This window comes from Entelurus aequoreus, linkage group LG26 (genome assembly GCF_033978785.1).
Source record: "Entelurus aequoreus isolate RoL-2023_Sb linkage group LG26, RoL_Eaeq_v1.1, whole genome shotgun sequence".
Taxonomy (NCBI): domain Eukaryota; kingdom Metazoa; phylum Chordata; class Actinopteri; order Syngnathiformes; family Syngnathidae; genus Entelurus; species Entelurus aequoreus.
This window is the reverse complement of record NC_084756.1, coordinates 30,379,420-30,386,919: the sequence shown is the minus strand read 5'-3', so window position 1 is coordinate 30,386,919 and position 7,500 is coordinate 30,379,420. Positions and strand designations below refer to the sequence as shown.

Below are 7,500 nucleotides of genomic sequence, written 5' to 3'. Positions count from 1 at the left end.
GTTATGATATTCATGTGAATATGCAAAAAATCAAGTATTATGTTTGTGTTGTAGGGGAACTGAACTTTTTTAGACAGTTGCCTGTCATTCGCAATCTATGTATAAAAAACTAATTTTTAGTAATATAGTAAGTACGAGGTGGTTAACAATACAGCTAATGAAGGTCTAAAATTCTCCAAAACAGTGGTTTTCAACTACTGTTGCTGTGAGATACAGTCTGGTGTGCCGTGGGAGATTATCTAATTTCACCTATTTGGGTTAAAAATATTTTTTGCAAACCAGTAATAAATGTGTTGTTGTTGAGTGTCTGCAGAGTAACCGTGTAATACTCTTCCATATCAGTAGGTGGCAGCAGGTAGCTAATTGCTTTGTAGATGTCAGAAACAGCGGGAGGCAGGGTGCAGGTAAAAAGGTGTCTAATGCTTAAACCAAAAATAAACAAAAGGCGAGTGCCGCTAAGAAAAGCGCATTGAAGCTTAGGGAAGGCTATGCAGAACGAAACTAAAACTGAACTGGCTGCAAAGTAAACAAAAACAGAATGCTGGACGACAGCAAAGACTTACTGTGGAGCAAAGACGGCGTCCACAAGGTACATCAGAACATGACATGACAATCAGCAATGTCCCAACAAAGAAGGATAAAAACTAGGGATAATATCCGATATTATCAGCCGATAAATGCGTTAAAATGTAATATCGGAAATTATCGGTATCGTTTTTTTTATTATCTGTATCGTGTTTTTTTTTTAGTTTTTTTTTTTAATTAAATCAACATAAAAAACACAAGATACACTTACAATTAGTGCACCAACCCAAAAAATCCTCCCTCCCCCCATTTCTTTCTGTTATCAATATTCTGGTTCCTACATTATATATCAATATATATCAATACAGTCTGCAAGGGATACAGTCCATAAGCACACATGATTGTGCGTGCTGCTGCTCCACTAATAGTACTAACCTTTAACAGTTAATTTGAATCATTTTCATTAATTACTAGTTTCTATGTAACTGTTTTTATATTGTTTTACTTTATTTTTTATTCAAGAAAATGTTTTTAATTTAGTTATCTTATTTATTTTTTTTTTTTTTTAAAGTACCTTATCTTCACCATACATGGTTGTCCAAATTAGGCATAATAATGTGTTAATTCCACGACTGCATATATCGGTTGATATCAGTATCGGTTGATATCGGTATCGGTAATTAAAGAGTTGGACGATATCGGCAAAAAGCCATTATCGGACATCCCTAATAAAAACCACTGAAATATTCCTGATTGATTAAAACAAAGTCGATGCGGGAAATATCGCTCAAAGGAAGACATGAAACCGCTGAAGTAAAATATCAAATAAAGAGAAAAAGCCACCAAAATAGGAGCGCAAGACAAGAACTAAAACACTACACAAAGGAAAACAGCAAAAAACTCTAAATAATTCACGGCCTGATGTGACAGGTGGTGACAGTACACCTACTTTGAGACAAGAGCTATATTGATGCATGCTTGGTTATGGTTTAAAGTCATATCCAACAATTGCGAGAATTACTTTTTATTGTCAATATCATCTGCTGAGTTTCATTTTTTTTAGGTTTTCTGCTAGTGGTGTGCCTCCACATTTTTTCAATTAAAAAAATGTGCCTTGGCTCAAAAAAAGGTCGAAAAACACTGACCTAAAATCACAAAACAACCAAAAACCAACTCATTTTACTCCTAAATATTAATTAATTATTAGTATAAGCGCTAACGCCGAGGAACTACTTTTAGCGGCGCCGTAATCACAAAGGGGTAAGTAGCTTATGCAGCTGTTGAAAATATCAATCAATCAATCATCAGACATCCTCGGCTCAGATCCCACATCAGGGCAAGAAAAAACTCAACCCAATGGGAAACGGTGCAGTGGACGTTGAGTGGATTTAGTTAACAGTGTGAGAGTCAAGTCCGTAGTGGGGCCAGCAGGGGATCATTTTGAGTGGAGACAAGTCAGCAGCGCAGAGACGTCCCCGACTGATGTACAGATGAGTGGTCCACCCCGGGTTCCGACTTTGAACAGCTAGCGCAACATCTGTGGCGACCTGATAACCTCTCCACGCAGGAGAGGGGGGCAGAGCAGAAAAGAGACGGCAGATCAACTGGTCTAAACGGGGGATCTATTTAAAGGCTAGCGTATACAAATGAGTTTTAAAGGCCTACTGAAAGCCACTACTACCAACCACGCAGTCTGATAGTTTATATATCAATGGTGAAATCTTAACATTGCAACACATGCCAATACGGCCGGGTTAGATTAGTAAAGTACAATTTTAAATTTCCCGCGAAATATCCTGCTGAAAACGTCTCGGTATGATGACGTTTGCGCGTGACGTCACGGATTGTAGCGGACATTTTGGGACAGCATTGTGGCCAGCTATTAAGTCGTCTGTTTTCATCGCAAAATTCCACAGTATTCTGGACATCTGTGTTGGTGAATCTTTTGCAATTTGTTCAATGAACAATGGAGACAGCAAAGAAGAAAGCTGTAGGTGGGAAGCGGTGTATTAGCGGCCGGCTGCAGCAACACAAACACGTAGCCGGTGTTTCATTGTTTACATTCCCGAAAGATGACAGTCAAGCTTTACCATTGGCCTGTGGAGAACTGGGACAACAGAGACTCTTACCAGGAGGACTTTGAGTTGGATACGCGCTACCGTGAGTACGCAGCTGCGGCTTCCAAACATTTGATCGCTTGCCCGTACGTGCGTGCCGCTATGTGCATGTCACGTATGTTATTTTGGGGAAATATATATATTGTATATATGTTATAGACATAATATAATATATCTGTATATAAATTATTCTGTACACATATGTATATATTCGTATATATGTTAGATTTTCTTTATAGCTATATTAGTCTATTTATACCTGCATTGTCCTTTCCATCCTTTCACTTTCCATCATTGTAACTGAGCTACTGTGTTGAACAATTTCCCTTGTGGATCATTAAAGTTTGTCTAAGTCTAAGTCTATATATGTGCTGTATGAACTTTACGGAGGTGAACAGTACTTTGGGCTGTGGGATTGAGTGTGTTGTGCGGGTGTTTGATTTGTATTGGTGGGTTATATGGACGGGAGGGGGGAGGTGTTTGTTATGCGGGATTAATTTGTGGCATATTAAATATAAGCCTGGTTGTGTTGTGGCTAATAGAGTATATATATGTCTTGTGTTTATTTACTGTTTTAGTCATTCCCAGCTGAATATCAGGTCCCACCCGCCTCTCACAGCATCTTCCCTATCTGAATCGCTTCCACTGCCCTCTAGTCCTTCACTCTCACTTTTTTCATCCACAAATCTTTCATCCTCGCTCAAATTAATAGGGAAATCGTCGCTTTCTCGGTCCGAATCGCTCTCGCTGCTTTTGGCCATGATTGTAAACAATGTGCAGATGTGAGGAGCTCCACAACCTGTGACGTCACGCTACTTCCGGTACAGGCGAGGCTTTTTTTATCAGCGACCAAAAGTTGCGAACTTTATCGTCGATGTTCTCTACTAAATCCTTTCAGCAAAAATATGGCAATATCGCGAAATGATCAAGTATGACACATAGAATGGACCTGCTATCCCCTACTGAAAGCCACTACTAGCGACCACGCAGTCTGATAGTTTATACATCAATGATGAAATCTTAACATTGCAACACATGCCAATACGGCCGGGTTAACTTATAAAGTGACATTTTAAAATTCCCGGGAAATATCCGGCTGAAACATCGCGGTATGATGACGTATGCGCGTGACGAAGTCCGAGTAACGGAAGTTATGGTACCCCGTAGAATCCTATACAAAAAGCTCTGTTTTCATTTCATAATTCCACAGTATTATGGACATCTTTTGCAATTTTTTTAATGAACAATGAAGGCTGCAAAGAAGACAGTTGTAGGTGGGATCGGTGTATTAGCAGCGGACTACAGCAACACAACCAGGAGGACTTTGTTGGAGCGCTAGCCGCGCTAGCCGCCGACCTCACCTTGACTTCCTACGTCTCCGGGCCGCCAAACGCATCGGGTGAAGTCCTTCGTCCTTCTGCCGATCGCTGGAACGCAGGTGAGCACGGGTGTTGATGAGCAAATGAGGGCTGGCTGGCGTAGGTGGAGAGCTAATGTTTTTAGCATAGCTCTGTGCAGTCTGGTTGCTAAGTTAGCTTCAATGGCGTCGTTAGCACAGCATTGTTAACCTTCGCCAGCCTGGAAAGCATTAACCGTGTATTTACATGTCCACGGTTTAATAGTATTGTTGATTTTCTATCTATCCTTCCAGTCAGGGGTTTATTTCTTTTGTTTCTATATGCAGTTAAAGCAAGATGCTATCACGTTAGCTCGTAGCTAAAGCATTTCGCCGATGTATTGTCGTGGAGATAAAAGGCACTGAATATCCATTTCGCGTTCTCGACTCTCATTTTCAAGAGGATATAGTATCCGAGGTGGTTTAAAATACAAATCCGTGATCCACAATAGAAAAAGGAGAGTGTGGAATCCAATGAGCCAGCTTGTACCTAAGTTACGGTCAGAGCGAAAAAAGATACGTCCATCGCTGCCTCTCAAGTCATTCATTTTTGGGCTCTGGGAATCACTAATAAGCCGGAGTTCTTGGAACGCAGATTTCAGTGCCGGGACATATGGTACAATACAATCAGCAAGATAGGATGGAGCTAGACCGTGTAGTACTTTATACGTAAGTAGTAAAACCTTAAAGTCGCATCTCAATGGGAATACTGAGTTGGTGAGCTGTTGCATTGCCTCTGAGTTGGTGAAAGTTAAAGATAGATAATGAATCATACCTCTCACCTGTATAGTCGAAGGTTGTGGCCATAAACCGAGAAATTGGTCAACTTTGACATTCGACACTCGTAGTTCCGCAAAAAACGATGCGGAAAATAGCTCGTTTGCAGCTTCTTTATGTATTTGTTTATCTTTGTGAAGATTATGATTAATAAACATCCAATCAGTCGTCATCGGAGTTTGTAGTTCTTGTTTAGCACTTACTGCTACAAGATGGATCTGCTTGTCACTCAGCTTCTAAAACTTGTCGCACATCCTCCATATATTCAGGCTCAAAAATATAAGGTTCTGGATCATCGTCATTGTTGCCTCTCATGAAGTCTGTCGTGATTAGCAGTGTTGTTGTTGAAGGAAACAGCGAACGTTGTGATGCATCTGTGAAGTTAGTGCAACCGACGTATGCGTAAAATGACCAAAATAACGTAAATATTACTTCTTATAATAAATGCGCCTGCTACTAGATTACACATGCGTAGAACATGTATGTAACACGTTGACAGAGATTTAGATGGATAGATAATACTTTATTGATTCCTTATGGAGGTTTTTAGAGCGCCTTATAGGCGGAATCGATCGAATTCCCTTAGTTCAATCGTTTGCTGACTTTTGCTAGCATTTATTTATGTGTTCTTGTGTCAAATATGGATTGTGATTGATGGACAAAATTCCCCCAAAAATGTGCAGTTCTCCTTTAAAGATAAGGTTGTTTATGCGATATGCTATTGACAATTGAACAATATCAACACCATATTTAAACCAGTTCCTTATTTTGTTTTGTTACATACAATTGTTTGAGTGACAAAAATGTCAATTATTAGAGAAAAGCTAAAACTACTATTTATTGTTGGTCTGGACCCCAGGATGCAGAGCAAGGTGGGCGAAGTGTAGGAACAGGCCTTTTTTATTAGAGGAAAATACAAGGCAAGGCAAGATAAATGTAGTGCAGCATGGAAGTGCACCGAAGACAAACACTAGGTGAAACTAAATAGGCTATATTAAGTAATGTAAATCAGGTGTGCAGTAAAATAAGGAATCCAACAAGAAGTATAACCAAAATAGAAGGACCAGGAGAGGAAATGATACAAAACTAAGGAAAATGGCAAAGTCAAAAAAGGTCATGTGGGATACTGATACCACCCTTGGTATCAACACTACCAGTTTATGGATCGATCCGTCTTCCTTTCACAGTACATGTGTGCCTCGCAGTGACTGATAGTTGTTATGTTATGCTCTCTAGACTCTTATTAAACGTGTTAATTTCCTATTAATAGATGCTTCCTGTTTCCTGTTGTAACACGCTTCCATCTACACCAAGGGTGTCAAACTCATTTTAGATCGGGGGCCACATGGAGAAAAATCTACTCACAAGTGGGCCGGACTGGTAAAATCCCCGTACGATGACTTACTTTTGACACCACTGAGCTAAACCGACTCAATTACTCCACGGTGACGTTTTGGTGAATTATCGGAAGAATTTGTGAAACTGAAACAATACAAAAAGAATGCTATGGTAAGTTAATAATACTAACACAGACACTCGTAAACGTGTTAGCGTATTAGCTGATGCTAACGGCGCTAGGGTGACTACATTACCATAGCACGTACAAATATGCATAACACTCCTACAGACATCACACCTGGGACGGTTTAGTAAGTAAGAATTGTTTTAGTTATATTGTAAAACTTAAAAAACGTTGCTTAGAGTTAAGTATGAAGAGTCCATCAAGTAGAAACTCTATGGACAGCTTTTTTTTGGTTTGTTTTTTTAACTAAAAAAGTCCATAAATTCCCCGCACCGATTTATAAGCCACAGGGTTAAAGTGTAGGAAAGAAGTAGCAGCTTATAGTCCGGCGTTTACGGTAAGTGAAATACCCTCATTAAAGGCAAGACTGAGTGTTATTGTTGTTATGACAAAATTGTCTTTATAGTTAATTTTGGCCAATTTTTTCTACTTAGCAAACTCATCACACTTGTACATTTGACACCCCTGATCTACACTCATTAAACGTTACTAAAACATGTATTTATTGTGTTGTTTCAAGCTAGCTCAGCGGCTCTCTTAGCGATTAGCTTGCCTGCTCCTGGTTTTTGCTTACTCTAACGTGTTTAGCCCTGTCTTTTAAAGTCCCCCAGTGATATTAACACCTTTAAGAAATTCTGTTTTTTTTTAACACAATTGAGGATTACTGATTGATTGATTGATTGAAACTTTTATTAGTAGATTGTACAGTACAGTACATATTCCGTACAATTGACTACTAAATGGTAACGTGGTGCTCTCGGGGAGTGCTTAGCTGGGGGAGACAACGTGGAGAAACATATAAATGGAGATCTGAACACAGATATTCAACGCAGAGATGCACCTGTCTTCAAATTTTACAGCAAGCTTTGTAATCTGCACGGTCTCTCCCAGCTAATAACACTACCCGCAAGGGTGTGTGATTCCACCCAATCAACCATAGCTGTCATTCTCACATCAAACCGGCCTAAAATAAAAAATAGTGGGGTCATGATATGTGGTCTTAGCGACCACTATCTAACCTTCTGCACCTGCAAAATAGCTAAACCCAAAGCCAACGGCCACATAACAGCTCAATCCAGATCCCTTAAAACATACTCCAGTGATAATTTCAACCTAAAATTAGGTGAGTGGGACTGGTCCCCTGTGCTCACGAGCAACCTGGT

At 39.8% G+C, this 7,500-nt stretch overlaps 1 protein-coding gene across 2 annotated transcripts in view; it reads left to right on the top strand.

Annotated features, from left to right (window-relative positions):
* Window positions 1-7,500, top strand: part of LOC133643496 (cadherin-22-like) — a 1,271,581-nt gene that overhangs the window by 159,010 nt on the left and 1,105,071 nt on the right. The window lies entirely within an intron of this gene.